The sequence below is a fragment of the Rutidosis leptorrhynchoides genome, chromosome 5, assembly GCF_046630445.1.
Source record: "Rutidosis leptorrhynchoides isolate AG116_Rl617_1_P2 chromosome 5, CSIRO_AGI_Rlap_v1, whole genome shotgun sequence".
Taxonomy (NCBI): domain Eukaryota; kingdom Viridiplantae; phylum Streptophyta; class Magnoliopsida; order Asterales; family Asteraceae; genus Rutidosis; species Rutidosis leptorrhynchoides.
This window is the reverse complement of record NC_092337.1, coordinates 402,344,869-402,362,629: the sequence shown is the minus strand read 5'-3', so window position 1 is coordinate 402,362,629 and position 17,761 is coordinate 402,344,869.

The window sequence follows — 17,761 nt, the reverse complement described above, 5'->3', positions numbered from 1 at the left end:
TAATGAACCGCCGTATGAATCACGATGGTTGCTGCAGCACCGGCAATGGCGATATATCATGAAACACTTATTGATTTTATGTTGCACAATAATTGTGATGGGAATATCAATGAATTTGGTGACATACCCGATCAGCGATTTGAAGCTCTCTGCACCTAAATCATGGAAGCTCTCAACATTCTAGCCCTATTAAGAGGATTCTTAAAGATGCAAAACTTGGTCGTTATGTGTTGTTGTAAGCATTACATCTTTAGCTTTTCTTTCAACTAACCAAAGTAAAAGAAAAAATTGGTTCAAATTTTTGGAGTAACTATTTTTAGCTCAGTCAAATGTACAGAAACACAAAACTGAACTACGTTATTATCAGTGGGACTACTATTGCACGAAAAACTTGAAACAATTATGTAATTTAATATAGTTACAGGTAATGGTTTTATATCAAAATTAAAGATGGTTCGCGAGTCTCCTATTGGTTATCTGATTTTTTCTTAACCTATGTCCAAGTTTTGTTTAGTTTCTACATTTTTTTAAAAGGCTACACATGTATGTATCAGCCATGTAATTCTGGATTTGCCTTTTGGGCCCAAGTAGCTATGTCATAAGCAGAATTCTTCATGAGGGTTTATTCATAATTCTATAATTGATAATTACATCTTATTGAGTCAAAGTAGTAATTGTCAAAATTTCAACCGTAAAGGGCAAAACAGTTACGTGTGTATATGTTTGGATAGAATAAATTCCTACTGAAGAATGTGTTTGTGAATTGGTTGCATGTTTGACTATGCTAATTAAAAACTGGAAAAGTCAAATTAGTCATATTGTAGTGTACAAAGTCAAACTGATTATTGGATGAATAACTTTACAATTGTGCAATAGTTTCTATTATTGATAATCGTATTATTTGTACGTCACTTTATTGAAAAAAAATGATTTTATACGTCATTTTCCAACAAATGACTTTTTTCAGGTTTTGTATATGCATGCTTGTGTACATATCTACTATTTATATGCATCTTTGTTCCTCAACACTTACCAATTTCTTATTTCTTAGTAATTACTAACTGTACTTTTTATGTATTGTCGTTTTAAGAAGAAGCAAGAACACCGTTCGTAAGAAGCAACTGACCTAAAAAAAGCAGAGCAGGTAGCTTTTATAACAATTTAAACAGTTTAAAATTTATCTTATTATGATATGGTTTTGTTAGATGTCATTGGCCCTTGCAGGATTCATGATACCAAGTTTAATCACGTTCTCGAATCATAATGATTTCATCCCAAATTACACCGACATGACATAGATAATTTGTTTGGCTTCGTTTAAATGGTTGATTTCACATCAAGAATAGGCCTTTGACTTTCGGCCCCATTCACAACAATTTTGATTGCTTTTTTATTTGGTTTAAACGGTTGATTACATATCAAGAATCACGGTGTACATGCCTTTGATGTATTCGGTTGATTGAAATCTTACATTGTTTAAGATCGCTTTACTGTGCTATCCGATTTTTTACATAAATATATCAAACAAATATTGTAGTTACGGAGTATACTTGCACATCAGCAATTGGATTTTTGCCTTTACGTTGTTCACCATTTGTCCATAAAACTCGTGTATAATTTTCAGATGGATATTACCTTCGGTGAATGGCAGCTTCAACATTCAAAACATAATCAACTTCGATTTGAAGTTTCAATAACAAATTAGCTCTGTAAGTATTCATAAAAAATAATATTTATTTATATATATATAATTCATTCCTAAATTCTTATTCCATTCATTTATCTACTTCATGTTTAATCTATTATTAACTCTCATATACATAGTTCCTTTTGTTTAATTTGGATCTGACAAAAAAATAATAATTTCAAGTGGTTTCCGCAAGTTGTGTTGGTTCACAGCAGATGTGCCATGCTGTCTTTTTCTCTTTATTCTGATTCAAGCATGGCTTAAAGGCCTTGATGCAGTTTTGTTTGCTATTCTAATCAATAAAATGTCATAATATATACTAGGTTTGAATCGAAACCCTTTGGTTTTTTATCAATGTAGGCATGTCTTAGAGGCATGATTTCTTTATGGGTGGTGATATATCCACTTACAAAAATGATAGATCCACTACAAATATGCATCAGACACTTGTACAGTACAAACAGTTAATACACAATTGAAGTGGATTTATCGAATATAAAGTGGAAATATCAATACCATTTGTTTATATTGGATTCAATCCAGTTTATTTTGGTCATGGTTCCTTTTATTTTATAAAAGGTACTACTGACTGATGTGTGTTTTACCTATAATAGAACACAAGTTACAATTGTTAAGTGTGTTTTACCTATAATAGAACACAAGTTACAATTGTTAATTTACATGATTAAAATTTTCTAACCTATACACATATATTATTGAAGTCATGTTAGGTGAAATGACTAAAATTACATTTGTTAATATAGTTTCAATTATCACTATCTTGGTGACCTATATTATATATGTACCAAAAGGTGATATATCACATAAAACCTAATCTAACACATGCATGAAAGAATAAGTACATATAATTATGCATATTGTTTGGAATGAATCATATGATTTTGCAAACTTTGCCCCACTTTAATATACATCACTTAGCAAATTCACGTATAAATACATGATTTAACCACATCACAACATAAAATGTCAAGTTTTTTTTTAGATGTAATCTAATTGTAATAAATATAGCAAACTCAATGTATTAATGCAACAAACTTCATCCTAATATGCACTTCTGTTGTTATATATTTGACATTTGCAAAAACGTATTTTTACGACTTCTGTTCAACGGACGGGTTCATAATCTTTTTGTGGCATGAAGCGAATGTAGGAAACTTGGTGAGAATGACTATACAATTAATTGTATCATAGCATTGCAATTGTATCCATTAATAGCGTTTACGACAATAATATATTCAGTACAATTGCTTTCAATACAAATATTATCAATAATGATGTGTTTCGTCATTCTAATTGTATCTACAGCTAATCAATATCAATATTAACGATTACGAAAGCTATTTTTTAGAGCTGCCGTGCAACGCACGGGCTCTTAAAATCTAGTATAATTAATATTCCAACTTATCATATATATTCAAATAAATATTTAAACCAATAAGTTTAATGTACGGTATCAAACAATTAATACATTGTTACGTTTTCAAGTTATAGTATATATATATATATGTATCTATATACATATAATTGTTCGCGAATCGTCAAGAATAACTGAAAGGTATTTGAATATATGAAAGTAGTTCAAAAATTTTGAGATTCAGTTTTACAGACTTTGCTTATCGTGTCGGAAATGTTAATCATACAAAGATTAAGTTTAAATTTGGTCAGAAATTTCCGGGTCATCACAATACCTACCCGTTAAAGAAATTTCGTCCCGAAATTTGAGTGAGGTCGTCATGACTAACAATAAAAATGTTTTCATGACGTATATGTGTTGATAAATAGAGTTTTATCACCATTGAATAATATGGATAAAACAATCCGATTATTCGAAGCGTATGAGAGAAGTTATCGTAAAAGAGTGAAATGAAGAATAGAGATTCGTCTTAACTCTTGACATATTAACGATTGATTTCCGTAATTTGAGGAATAGAAAATCTTCATAATCTAAATAAGATTTGATTCTTCGAAAATTAAGGAGATTAAGATCTTCTTTAATTAAATGCGTAATCTGCCTCGATTGCTATGTCTGATATTTTACTGTAAATTGACCTCTTTCGTTTCATTTATTTTCACCACTCCTATAAACTTCTTCCTTATTTCATACTTCCTAATAGATTTTGAAAATGCTTAATCCAGTTTTGATTCTTGATATTTTCTTGGCTATCGTATCCTTCATTCTTCTTTTTCATCTGCCACCAGAGGAGGTTATTTTCTTCTACTATTACCTTGGGGTTATAGTGTTTTTCATTCTCCCGTGTCTTTATATTGCTATACGCATTGATATACACGCTTTGTAATTTCGGAGTTTTTATCGGGCTTTTTATTCTCCATTATATTTCGAAGCTTCATGCTTTTATTTTTCCTTTCCGACTTCAAGTCAAGCGAATAATGGTCCAGAATTCGTAGGTATGGAGTTTTGGATGAACATAGTTAATGTTCTAAGAAGGTAATCGTAATGGCACGATCTTGATTTGTCAAATTACTAGAATATCCGGAAAGATAGAACTATCATGAAGATATGTTCTTAATATGTTTGGAGATTGGGTAGAATGTAAGAGTCGTGTAACATGGCACATGATGACGGTATGATCTGTGAACCTTTATCACGTTCCATTAAAAACTCAGCATGACTTACTGTAATATAATCACGTTGATCAAGTGTCATTATATTATACTAACTCATGCTTCAATTCCCAACATTACTTCAAACATCAATTTTTAAATTTTTCAGATTTTTGAAACTAAAATAGTTTCTTTCATGATGTAATACAGATAGCGCAAAGAGATAAATGATTTCAGATAAGAATAGTTGTGAAAATATCTTCAGGAATATCGAAGATATTTATAATGAAAGATACGACGATATCTTAGAATTTCTATTATTGAAGGATGATGAAGAAGACTTGTTCATAAAGGTTTAGAGTCAGGAGCAAGGTATTCATTAATGACTTCAGCAGACACTGAATCATTTGGATTCTTTGAAGGCGGGTTTAGTCTTTGTGATTTGTCCACAGCCTCCTTCATGGTTTGCTCAATTCGTTTTCCAGTACCAAATTTTCTCTTTTTCTGTGCTTTTCCAACACACTACTCTTTATCATCAAACTTTCGAATGTTAAAGTCGTTTACAGTTTTTGCTGCTTCATCAGTATTTTTCAAGATTTCGAGAACTAGTTCATAGTTTGGGATGTTTTTCAGAAACTTCACATTCGGAGTAAATAAGTCTAGGAGATAGACATTATATGTTTATATATAACTGTTGGCGTAGAATTGCTGCGAAATTCGAAATACTGATTTCTAATTCCCGGTAGTTGGTATGGCAATTATCGTTAGAAGATGTAGATGAGTACATGATAGGGTTTCAATGAGTATAAGGATTTTTCGAAAGGTCAAGGATCAATGAAGTTGTTGGTAAATTTACTGCTAATGTGGTGGAACATAAAAGGTTCCCCAGTAACAAGAACGTATATATCAAGATTACAATAAGGCTTAATCTGAAAAGTTGAAGTTGACTGGTTGGAAGTGTGGTAAAACTGGATACTTTGAAAAGGAATTGCAAGGTTATTTTTGGTAAAAACAATACCAAAGGATCTTTCACAGTTTTGAAGTCAAAGTATAGCTTTGAAAGATGTAGGAATTTAAGAATGATGTCTTTTGTTAAATCTTGACTTTGGATTTTGATTTGTCAAAATCAAAATATGTAATCAAATTTGGATGAGGATGGTTGTTTTGATTTTTATAAAAGAATATATATTGTTGTGAAAGTAGTGAGTATAGTTGATGATTTGTTGAATCAGAATCGAAGAATATAACATATTAATAGTGAATTTATATATCTCTCAGGTATTACCTACCCGTTAAAATATTCTCACCATTAACAGTTTGTACAAAAGAGTTTTCTTAATTACATTCTTTATGAAAATACACCTACATATATATTTTCTTTAGATGTAATCATGATTTAAATGAGTTAACATAATATTAATCTCATCTGGTTTTCGACTAGGACTAGAATATATAATCTCTAAAACTTTTAGAAACTACATATTCTCTGCAGAATATTTCTTCGATGAAGTTATGAATCAATACTTCATCGTTTGTTGTTGTTGTTGGTATTCCTTGGTATCTATGGTGCGTATGACGTTGATGTTCGAGGTACAAATTGTGATGTTGAGGTGTGGGATGCGGACGTTGTTGTTGGTATTCCTTGATATCTATAGTGCGTATGACGTTGATGTTGTAACATCCCGTATTTTTCCGTTAAATTATTTTAACGCCCGTCTTTTTATTTTAATAATATCCTCAGTATCTCGATTCGTATCCTCCATTAGCTTACATTCTTAAAATATTTTCGTCATTGGATTATAACATCTCTCGTTCTCTCGTGTAATTTAAAATATTCGTTCGGTTAATTCCCGCACCCGATTACAAACTTGAGGGACTAAACTTGCCAAAGTGTCAAAGATTTGACTAGGTCAAAGGAGTCAAACACCACCTCATCCATTCATTATTTTCATTTTCATTTTCATTTTCTTCTCATACTTTCACATTTTCTCTAAATTCTCCAAACAAAGAATTCATCATCCATTCATGATCTAGCAAGTGTTTCACAAAACAAATTACATATTTGGAATCCTCCCTTCATCCTCTTCGACTTGATACCAATTTCATCTCATTTGGGTAACTTTCTAAAATCACTAGATTTTGTTTTCTTGATGTTTTTGAATTATAAAAGTGTTAATTAGTGTCTATGGCTCGTGTATAACATGAATATATGTTTTATTTGTTCGATTTGTTGATTTGAGTAACTAGTTTGAACACTTGAAAATGGGTTTGCTTAATCTTTGATTTTGGAAGATTAAATGTTGTTAAATTGTTAAAGTTCATGTTTTAATTGTGTTACTAGTATCACTAGCTTCGTTTTGATGCGTAAGTTGATTAAGAAAACTTCAAATACATGATTTGTGATTTTTGTGAATTTTGATTAGGGTTTGATGAACTTGAAATGAACTTTTGATACTTTGGATGCCATGAAATGTTGTTAGTAAGTGTTTAGTTGTATTGCATGAGTAATTACCTTCGAAACGGCATATCATATGTGTGGATTGGATTCCCGAATCATGTAATGCATTTCAAGAACTTGAAACTTTGAAAATGGACCTTGAATGACCACTTGGCGAGAAATCGGTTATTGTAAATGATGTTTTCGCTTGATGAAAAGTAGTTAGTTGTGTTCCTTGTCAAAATACCTTTCCGATGATGTAAGATACATGTTTTGGTTGTTTGCGGGTCATAAATGGTGATTGTTTGAAGTTAGGTTCGTGCATAAAACTTAAAAACTGCCAGATTTCTCTGCACAGGTAATGGCGCGGCGCGCCAAAGTAGGCTGTCCAACTTTGTCCATTTTTGGAAAATGTTTGCTATGCTACGCACCTCCGATTCACATGAGACTTGTTCTAACATGCTTATACATGAATAAAAACCTCAGAAAAATAGTTCGGGACCCGACCCGAACGTGTTGACTTTTTCGTTGACTTTGACCGACCAAAGTTTGACTTTTTGTCAAACTTAAACAAATGATTATGCAATATTTCTAACATGATTCTTTACTTGTATCTTGCATGAAACTTGACAATTTGATTCACATGTTTTATAATCGAGTCGTAACGAGCCATAGGACTAATTGAACATCTTTGACCGATCGTGTTTACCGTTATTGATACAACCCTAATTGTTTAGGTCAAGACTAGCGTTCGTACTTTGCACGTTACTTGTTGAAGTACCTTTTTACTCTCGCACTCCAGGTGAGATCATAGTCCCACTTTTACTTTTTTTGAACTTGTATTTGGGATGAGAAAACATAAACGTTTCTTTTTAACTAAGTGAACACAAGTACCGGAAAACAAACATTCTACATACGAGTTTAGAACGAAATCCTCAATTCGATTATCATTAGTTACACTTGCAGGGTGTAAGTGTAGGCGTGAACTTATGTTGTATGGCCATATGGGTTTGACAAACCCTCATCTCGGACGGTTCGCTACCGTCCACAGATGAAATATATTTTCGAGACACAGTGTTGTTCTAGCACTATTATGATGGGGTTCAACGGACGGAATGTTAAGCCTTGATAATTGGGTGCTCGTGAATATTAACTTTGAGAATGTACTATTATTTTATCAATGTTGCAAATCTTGTGGTTCGACTTACTTTTACTCACTTACTTACTTAAACCTATGATTTCACCAACGTTTTCGTTGACAGATTTCTATGTTTTTCTCAGGTCTTTGAACGATATGTGAAACATGCTTCCGCTCATTATTTGATACTTGCATTGGATGTCGAGTATACATGCATTTCATGGAGCGTCTTTTGACTTTCTTTAAAACTGTGTCGCATAGGTTTCACATGTAACTATAACTTTGTAACGTAACTTTTGGATGAACAATTATTGTAAACTTTGAAACAATCTTTATTTTTGAAAGGAATGCGACATATCTTTGGTCAAACGTCACGTTAAAGACCTATGACCACGCAACGGGACCTAAGTAGTCGACGCCGTCAAATTGACGATTTGTTGGGGTCGCTACAAGTGGTATCAGAGCTTTGGTTGTAGGGATTTAGAGTTCATTGGTGTCAACCCCGAGTCATAGGGTACATTAGTGAATCTAGACTACAACTGGCATATAGACTTGAAGTAGGAATTACTTGACTACTTGTGCATTTATACTCGAACTCTTCTATCATATCTAACTCATATTCGATCTTGATCTTACGTTGATAAATTTTGTTGACGCGCCACCTTGACCTTATGAAGTAATGTTAAATGCACATGTGAATCAGGGTAATATAATTTTCGGGATTATATTACGGTGATTCACATGGACGTTCCGACATTATGACATAAAGAATTTAAGGCGAGTCAAGGAAAATTTTTCTCTCTATCCTTATTCCATATCACGGTGAGTATTGTTGAGAATACTAATCAACGATATTCTTGTGTCATGAAGGAACAATGGCTCACCAAGGTCAACACAATACTCCTCTCGAAACTCTAGAACAAGCTCTTCAACGAATGATAACCACCACCGTGGGTGCGGCCGTGGCCGATCACTTTTTCAACAACAACAATCGTGGGGCCGGTAATTCAAACGAAGGTTGCTCCTACAAAAACTTCATGAAGTACAATCCTCCCACTTTCGATGGAACCGGGGGACCGGTTGCTCTCACCCGATGGTTTGATCAAACGGAATCCGTTTTTAGCATAAGCGGTTGTCGAGACCGAGATAAGGTCAAATTCTCCACCCTCACTTTCACCGGTGTTGCTCTCTCATGGTGGAACACGCATGTACAATCGGTGGGTATCGATGAAGCCCACACACTCTCTTGGACCGAATCAAGAGAAAGAATGATCACATAATACTTCCCGCACGACGAAACTCAAAGGCTCGAACAGGGGCTAAGGAATTTAAAAACGGTCGGGAATGACCTTGAAGCTTATAATCAACGGTTTGTCGAACTAGCCTTAAGTTGCCCGAACATCATGACTCCTGAATCCCTAAGAGTTGAACTTTACATGGAAGGCCTCCCAAAGAGCATTCACCACGAGGTAGTATCATCCAAACCCGCCAACCTACAAGAGGCTTTAACGATGGCCCGCCAATCTATAAAAACGGTGAATGAAATTGAAGCGCCGACACCAACGGCTGAGGACCAACCGGGTAACAACAAAAGAAAATGGGAAGTCTCTCCATCGAGCAACTACAACAACAACTTCACCAAGAAGTCTTTCACCTCCGACGGCAAGAAAGGTTACGCCGGGTACCTGCCTTATTGTAACAAGTGCCACAAACATCATTTTGGTGAATGTAGCAAGCCTTTTTGCAACAGATGCTACAAACATCACTTTGGTGAATGTGGCAAGCTAATTTGCTGCCGATGCCAAGGAAGGGGTCATATGGCCAAACATTGTGGAAGTGCCACCCCCATCACACAAAAGGGACCCAACACACAAAAGTCGGTCACTTGCTACGCATGTGGCCAAACGGGTCATTTTAGGAATGAATGCCCAAAGAAGAAAATCAACCCCAACGCACGCGACTTCAACATTAACACCGAGGAAGCCCGAGATGACAACTAGTCACGGGTATGTTTCTTCTCGAAATTCTCATGTTTCATGTTTATTCGATTCGGATGTCGATAAATGTTTTGTATCCAAGGCTAGGAGCCTACTCTTTGCACTCCACCATTTTCCCTAGGTACTACTTACGCCATTTAAGTGACCAACGAAATTTTTTTGTGTATCGATAAATTTTATCGGAGGATATACGTTAAACTTATTGGGTGGATAATTTGAATTGTGACTTGACACCTATAGAACTAAGGAGCTCAAAACCTATTCGTTAAGGAGAAATGTTTCCCTACAATTATGTATAGATCATTGGAACTAAGTAACTTTCGGTTGAAAACCGATACCCTCTTCCTCGTATCCATGACCTCATGATTATTTACATGAATCTCGCGTATATTCCAAACCAACCTCTGTTCCGATTATCATCAATTGAGGGAGCAGAGAGAAGATGTCTCCTAACCCGCTTTTAAAACTCGCTACGATAGTTGTAAATTTCTTTTAGTACCGTTCGATTATTTAGGCCTCCGCCCGTATTCCTAGGCCTCCTGAACCGCGTTTGTAAACTTATCTAGACAAAAATCATTACCATACTTATAATTGATGTTCTAAACCTATTCAAGTAAAGAAGAAAATGAACAACGTCTCCGTCTTACGCTCGAACTCTTGAGAAAAGAGCAACTCTATACCGAATTCTCCAAGTGAGAATTTTGGATAAACGAAGTCAAATTTCTAGACCATGTTGTTAGTGGTCAAGGCATTACAACACATCTCGCAATTGGAACCACACGTAATCGAAAAACCCTCACGACTCTGACTTGTACTCGTAAAATCTTAGATCTCGCCGATTATTACCGCAGATTCATTTTCGACTTTTTCTCATGTTACTCGTCCTTTAACCCCGTTAACTCCCCCAGGAAAGAACTAAACCTCTCCGTGTCCGAACTTTTAACGCGATTATTCACACCAACCTTACTAGCTAAATTCATGTAACACAATGAAATTCAAATATGGAAATATTTTTACTTGAACGCCCGAAAGGCATACTCTCTCGACTCGAAATCAAGGAAACTAAAATTCGTTATTTTTGCACGAACGATTGGAATACTTAATTATGGATCCGATCAATCTTCTCATCACCACGTACCACGTTACATAACACTGTTATTTCACTATGACCGTCTGATATTACTGGGACCCAAGATAACACACAATCCAAGGATACTTCCTTTCTCTTTGACTTATCGTCCTCATGCTCCTGATACGGACAACTACTACTCGACCCCGAACTATACAACTACGTGTTCTATCTCGTTTTCCCACCAGGTCTCAACATTTGACCACTAGATGCGCGATATGGCTACCTCAGGATGTGAGCTCATCCTATTCTAAGTTCTCATTCCACTCCTGTCCTTTCGCTTGTACTTTTGTATAAGGAAACCTTTTATATACTTTCTCAATGGAGAGAGAGACTCATCATGTATTACTAGTATTCACCACGAGGGTGAATAGCCCTGGAAAACGTTCTCTGTAGCCGATAAGGAACTTGTTCCAACGAACGTTTTCAAACCCTAACTAACTTGTTCAAACATATCTTAATTCTATTCCAACACGGTGTACCATTGTCGATTATCTCGGATCACAATACTCGTTTCACTTCTAGTGTTACAAGAAGCCTTAGAGACGCGTTTAAACATGAGTACCATGTATCATCCACAACCAACGGACCAAACAAACGTACGTTTCACATCTTGGAAAGACATGTTACAAACTTGTATTGTTGCCTTTAGTTGTCTCATCTCACACAGCAGTTACCATTCGTGTATTAACGCCGCACTTCCGAAACCCTATATGACCGCAAATGTCATACCCCTATTCGTTGGACCAAAGCATGTGGCAAGCAAATCACCGAATCAGAACTCATTCAAGAAATAACAGTTGAGATCGTACAAGTCCGAGAAGGACTCAAGACGACCCGTAGTCGCCAAAAGGGCTATACCGATATTCGACGTAAACCTCTCGAATCCCAAGTCAGTAACCGTGTAATATTGAGAACTCGCACCTTGGGAAGGTGTAATCCGTTTTGGGAATCAGGTAAAGTTAAAACCGCGATATATTAATCCTTTTGAAACCATGGGGCGTATTGGAACCGCTCCTACCGTTTAGAACTTCCGACTCAATTAAGTTTTCATTTACCCTACGTTCCATGTAACAAACTTAGAGACGTGTCCTACGGAACAGGAACGTGCTACTCTCCTAGATAAACTTACTATTGATGGCAAACTCCCCTTCATGGGAAACTGGTTGAAATTGTGGATCGTAAAACCAAGTCTTAATACAAACTGAGATCTCGACTGTCAAAATTTGTGGGAATGCCCAAGGACGTATCTTCACTTATTCATAGCATTGACAACACTAGGTCTCGAGTAAGAAACAACGACTATTGCTTCCAACTAAATTTCGGGACGAAATTTCTTTTAAGGTGTGGGTAATGTAACATCCCGCATTTTTCCGTTAAATTATTTTAACGCCCGTATTTTTATTTTAATAATATCCTCAGTATCTCGATTCGTATCCTCCATTAGCTTACATTCTTAAAATATTTTCGTCATTGGATTATAACATCTCTCGTTCTCTCGTGTAATTTAAAATATTCGTTCGGTTAATTCCCGCACCCGATTACAAACTTGAGGGACTAAACTTGCCAAAGTGTCAAAGATTTGACTAGGTCAAAGGAGTCAAACACCACCTCCTCCATTCATTATTTTCATTTTCATTTTCATTTTCTTCTCATACTTTCACATTTTCTCTAAATTCTCCAAACAAAGAATTCATCATCCATTCATGATCTAGCAAGTGTTTCACAAAACAAATTACATATTTGGAATCCTCCCTTCATCCTCTTCGACTTGATACCAATTTCATCTCATTTGGGTAACTTTCTAAAATCACTAGATTTTGTGTTCTTGATGTTTTTGAATTATAAAAGTGTTAATTAGTTTCTATGGCTCGTGTATAACATGAATATATGTTTTGTTTGTTCGATTTGTTGATTTGAGTAACTAGTTTGAACACTTGAAAATGATTTTGCTTAATCTTTGATTTTGGAAGATTAAATGTTGTTAAATTGTTAAAGTTCATGTTTTAATTGTGTTACTAGTATCACTAGCTTCGTTTTGATGCGTAGGTTGATTAAGAAAACTTCAAATACATGATTTGTGATTTTTGTGAATTTTGATTAGGGTTTGATGAGCTTGAAATGAACTTTTGATACTTTGGATGCCATGAAATGTTGTTAGTAAGTGTTTAGTTGTATTGCATGAGTAATTACCTTCGAAACGGCATATCATATGTGTGGATTGGATTCCCGAATCATGTAATGCATTTCAAGAACTTGAAACTTTGAAAATGGACCTTGAATGACCACTTGGCGAGAAATCGGTTATTGTAAATGATGTTTTCGCTTGATGAAAAGTAGTTAGTTGTGTTCCTTGTCAAAATACCTTTCTGATGATATAAGATACATGTTTTGGTTGTTTGCGGGTCATAAATGGTGATTGTTTGAAGTTAGGTTCGTGCATAAAACTTAAAAACTACCAGATTTCTCTGCACAGGTAATGGCGCGGCGCGCCAAAGTAGGCTGTCCAACTTTGTCCATTTTTGGAAAATGTTTGCTATGCTACGCACCTCCGATTCACATGAGACTTGTTCTAACATGCTTATACATGAATAAAAACCTCAGAAAAATAGTTCGGGACCCGACCCGAACGTGTTGACTTTTCCGTTGACTTTGACCGACCAAAGTTTGACTTTTTGTCAAACTTAAACAAATGATTATGCAATCTTTCTAACATGATTCTTTACTTGTATCTTGCATGAAACTTGACAATTTGATTCACATGTTTTATAATCGAGTCGTAACGAGCCATAGGACTAATTGAACATTTTTGACCGATCGTGTTTACCGTTATTGATACAACCCTAATTGTTTAGGTCAAGACTAGTGTTCGTACTTTGCACGTTACTTGTTGAAGTACCTTTTTACTCTCGCACTCCAGGTGAGATCATAGTCCCAATTTTACTTTTTTTTGAACTTATATTTGGGATGAGAAAACATAAACGTTTTTTTTTAACTAGGTGAACACAAGTACCGGAAAACAAACATTCTACATACGAGTTTAGAACGAAATCCTCAATTCGATTATCATTAGTTACACTTGCAGGGTGTAAGTGTAGGCGTGAACTTATGTTGTATGGCCATATGGGTTTGACAAACCCTCATCTCGGACGGTTCGCTACCGTCCACAGATGAAATATATTTTCGAGACACAGTGTTGTTCTAGCACTATTATGATGGGGTTCAACGGATGGAATGTTAAGCCTTGATAATTAGGTGCTCGTGAATATTAACTTTTAGAATGTACTATTATTTTATCAATGTTGCAAATCTTGTGGTTCGACTTACTTTTGCTCACTTACTTTTACTCACTTACTTACTTAAACCTATGATTTCACCAACGTTTTCGTTGACAGATTTCTATGTTTTTCTCAGGTCTTTGAACGATATGTGAAACATGCTTCCGCTCATTATTTGATACTTGCATTGGATGTCGAGTATACATGCATTTCATGGAGCGTCTTTTGACTTTCTTTAAAACTGTGTCGCATAGGTTTCACATGTAACTATAACTTTGTAACGTAACTTTTGGATGAACAATTATTGTAAACTTTGAAACAATCTTTATTTTTGAAAGGAATGCGACATATCTTTGGTCAAACGTCACGTTAAAGACCTATGACCACGCAACGGGACCTAAGTAGTTGACGTCGTCAAATTGACGATTTGTTGGGGTCGCTACAGATGTTCGAGGTACAGATTGTGATGTTGAGGTGTGGGATGCGGATGTTGTTGTTGGTGGTGGTGATGGTACTGTTGGTGTTGCTGATGGTGGTACTGTTGCTGTCGGTGCTGCTGCTGGTGCTTGTAACCTTTGCACCACATTCTCCAAAGCCACTACCCGAGCGCGAAGCTCGTTGACTTCTTCTATTACACCGGGGTGATTGTCGGTTCAGACGAGTGGACGAATAAGATCTAGAATTTGAGATAATATATAATCGTGACGAGACACTCTGGAAATGAGAGAGAAAATGGTGTCTCGAATAGGTTCGCCGGTAAGTGCTTCAGGTTCTTCGCCAAGAGGGCAATGTGGTGGATGGAAGGGATCACCTTCTTCTTGTCTCCAATGACTAAGCAGGCTACGAACCCATCCCCAATTCATCCAGAATAGGTGATGGCTGATTGGTTGATCCATTCTGGTTACACTGTCTTCGAAATTCAGGTGAATATCCATATCGGAATAGCTGTCGGAGTTTAAGGAATTTGAACTTGATACGTGATCCATCTTGTATAATTAGAGGGATGATTTTTGATATGAAATAGATTATAGAATTTAGATTGGTACTCTTCAACACATAATTTACATATGTATATATAATACCAAAATCCCGTAAATTACGGAGAAATTTTCGGAAAATGTCAGGAAAAGTTTACAGTAACAGATATGCTAAGATATGAATTTTTGTCTATACACTATTTATGCAATAAATGCAGGAAAACGTGTCTAGACTTAAGAATGATAAGCATATAATTTTCGACAAGAAATGATAAGCAAAACTTTTAACATGCAGACACGGTCGAAGTCCAGACTTACTTATGCATCTTAACAACTATCAGTTAGACACACTCATGCAAGACCTGGTTCGCTAGGACCAACGCTCTGATACCAACTGTGACGATCGCTCCAAATCCATATGGACGAACACGTCATTCATCGATTTCATTGCGAGGGATTTGACCACTATATGATACGTTTTGTAAACATTGCATTCTTTTGAAAATGCACACCATAAATGAATATTTAAATCAAAGGTTTTCGACATCTGATGATTTCTACATATAGACAATCACTGTAAATAATAGTTTACAATAGTACTTCCGTTGACAATGCAGTCAAAATAAGATACATGGTGATGATTTGGTGAATGCAACGTTTCCTTGAAAAATATGCCATGTACGACTCCATGCACATAGCTTGTCTAACATATAAGCAAACAGCGGAAGACTTTTAGGAAACCTGAGAATAAACATGCTAACAAGTGTCAACACAAAGGTTGGTGAGTTCATAGTTTTAGTGTTTCGCATAATCTGTATATAAAAGTGGATCACAAGATTTCAGTTGTTTCATCCAGAAACGTTTATCAAAAGTTTGTCAATAGATTCTACGTAACAGAGCACCCTGGTAACTAAGCTTTAACGTTATAATGATAAATACCCCATTCGTTTTAATACACGCAAACCAACGTGTCCTAAACTCAAATAACACACGTCCGTTAAAAGGCTAGCGCTCTAGCACGGACGGGGATGTCAAGCCCTATGGATCCATATACTGTTATTCGCGCCCACCAGTCCATATCCTATGTACTGGCAGCTACTAGTTACCAAAGCTAAAGGATTTTCGGTTCAAACTCAGTGTAGAATTAAGTATGTACTTGTATCCATTGCGTTTAAAATAAATTGCATGTATTCTCAGCCCAAAAATATATATTGCAAAAGCAGTTAAAAAGGGAGCAATAAAACTCACCTTAGCAGCACATACGGTCATTTATCAAAAAGTGACCGAAACTCGGAATGCAAAATTAACCGTAGATCTCAACATATAGAACATATGATGATCAATACATGTCTAATAAGCTAGGTTGGGTCATAGTGTATCACAATCCTAATGCTCGAGATTGACATACAAAAGTTATCAAAAGTCATTTCAAAAAGTCAACCTGACCCAATATGATCTTTTGAAATCTATACTATAGTTTGAATGATCATGGTATTTGAAAATAGTTTAACATTTCACATGGTTTCCCAATTCTTGAATAATTAGACTATAGTTTTATAAAGCTTTAAAATATGATAAAACAGTCAATTTTGACAATTGTTCAACAAATCGAGACGTGCCTTATATAGAAATTCATTTACTCGATTAGTAATATTTGAAAATCCAAATTATCAATCTTATAAATAAGTTGTTTAAATATCAATTGCAGATTCAAAAGCAATTTCAATTAATGTTAATCATAATTCAATTGTCCATATCTTTTTAATTCGTTCATCGAAATTACGCGATCTCTAAATGAAAAGTTATTGATTTTTCGCCAGCTTTCCAAAAACATGCATATCATATACCTTATATCAGTAATATTTGTATTAAATTCGTGATCTATTATAAACTATTTAACGACAAAATTAATTGTACTAGCATGCATAATCCTATATACTCGAGCACTAGTCAGGGATACACTATTAATATATAATAGATAAGAAATAAATGCTTACGTACCAATATTGTGATTCAATATTGTAGAAAAGTACGTAGACGCAACGGAGATGATAAATACTAGTTTGACTCACGAGCAAAACACTTGAACAATACCCAAAACCTCCTTAGTAATAACCCATAGTTTCCTTAACTCTATCCCGCTTGAAAACCCATTTTGAAAGTGACACGCTCATGACCGCGTCGTAGTATTTTAAGTGATATAATTAGTAATAATAATAATACTACTAATAATAATAAAATAAGTAATAATAATAATAAACTTAATAATAATAATAATATTAATAATATTAATAATATTAATATAAATAATAAATAATAATAATATTACAGAGGGAGTAGTATACGTGTAAACAAAACTCGAGCAGAAACTGGACTTTTATAGGCAACTTTTGGGAATCTGATGCCCATGCGATCGCATGGGTTTTTAGTGTATTTTCCATGCGATCGCATGGCCGCCTGATCCAGCTCAAAATATTTTTGTTTTCTTGTTTGTCGACATATTATTATATAATATATATAATTTATATAATTTAA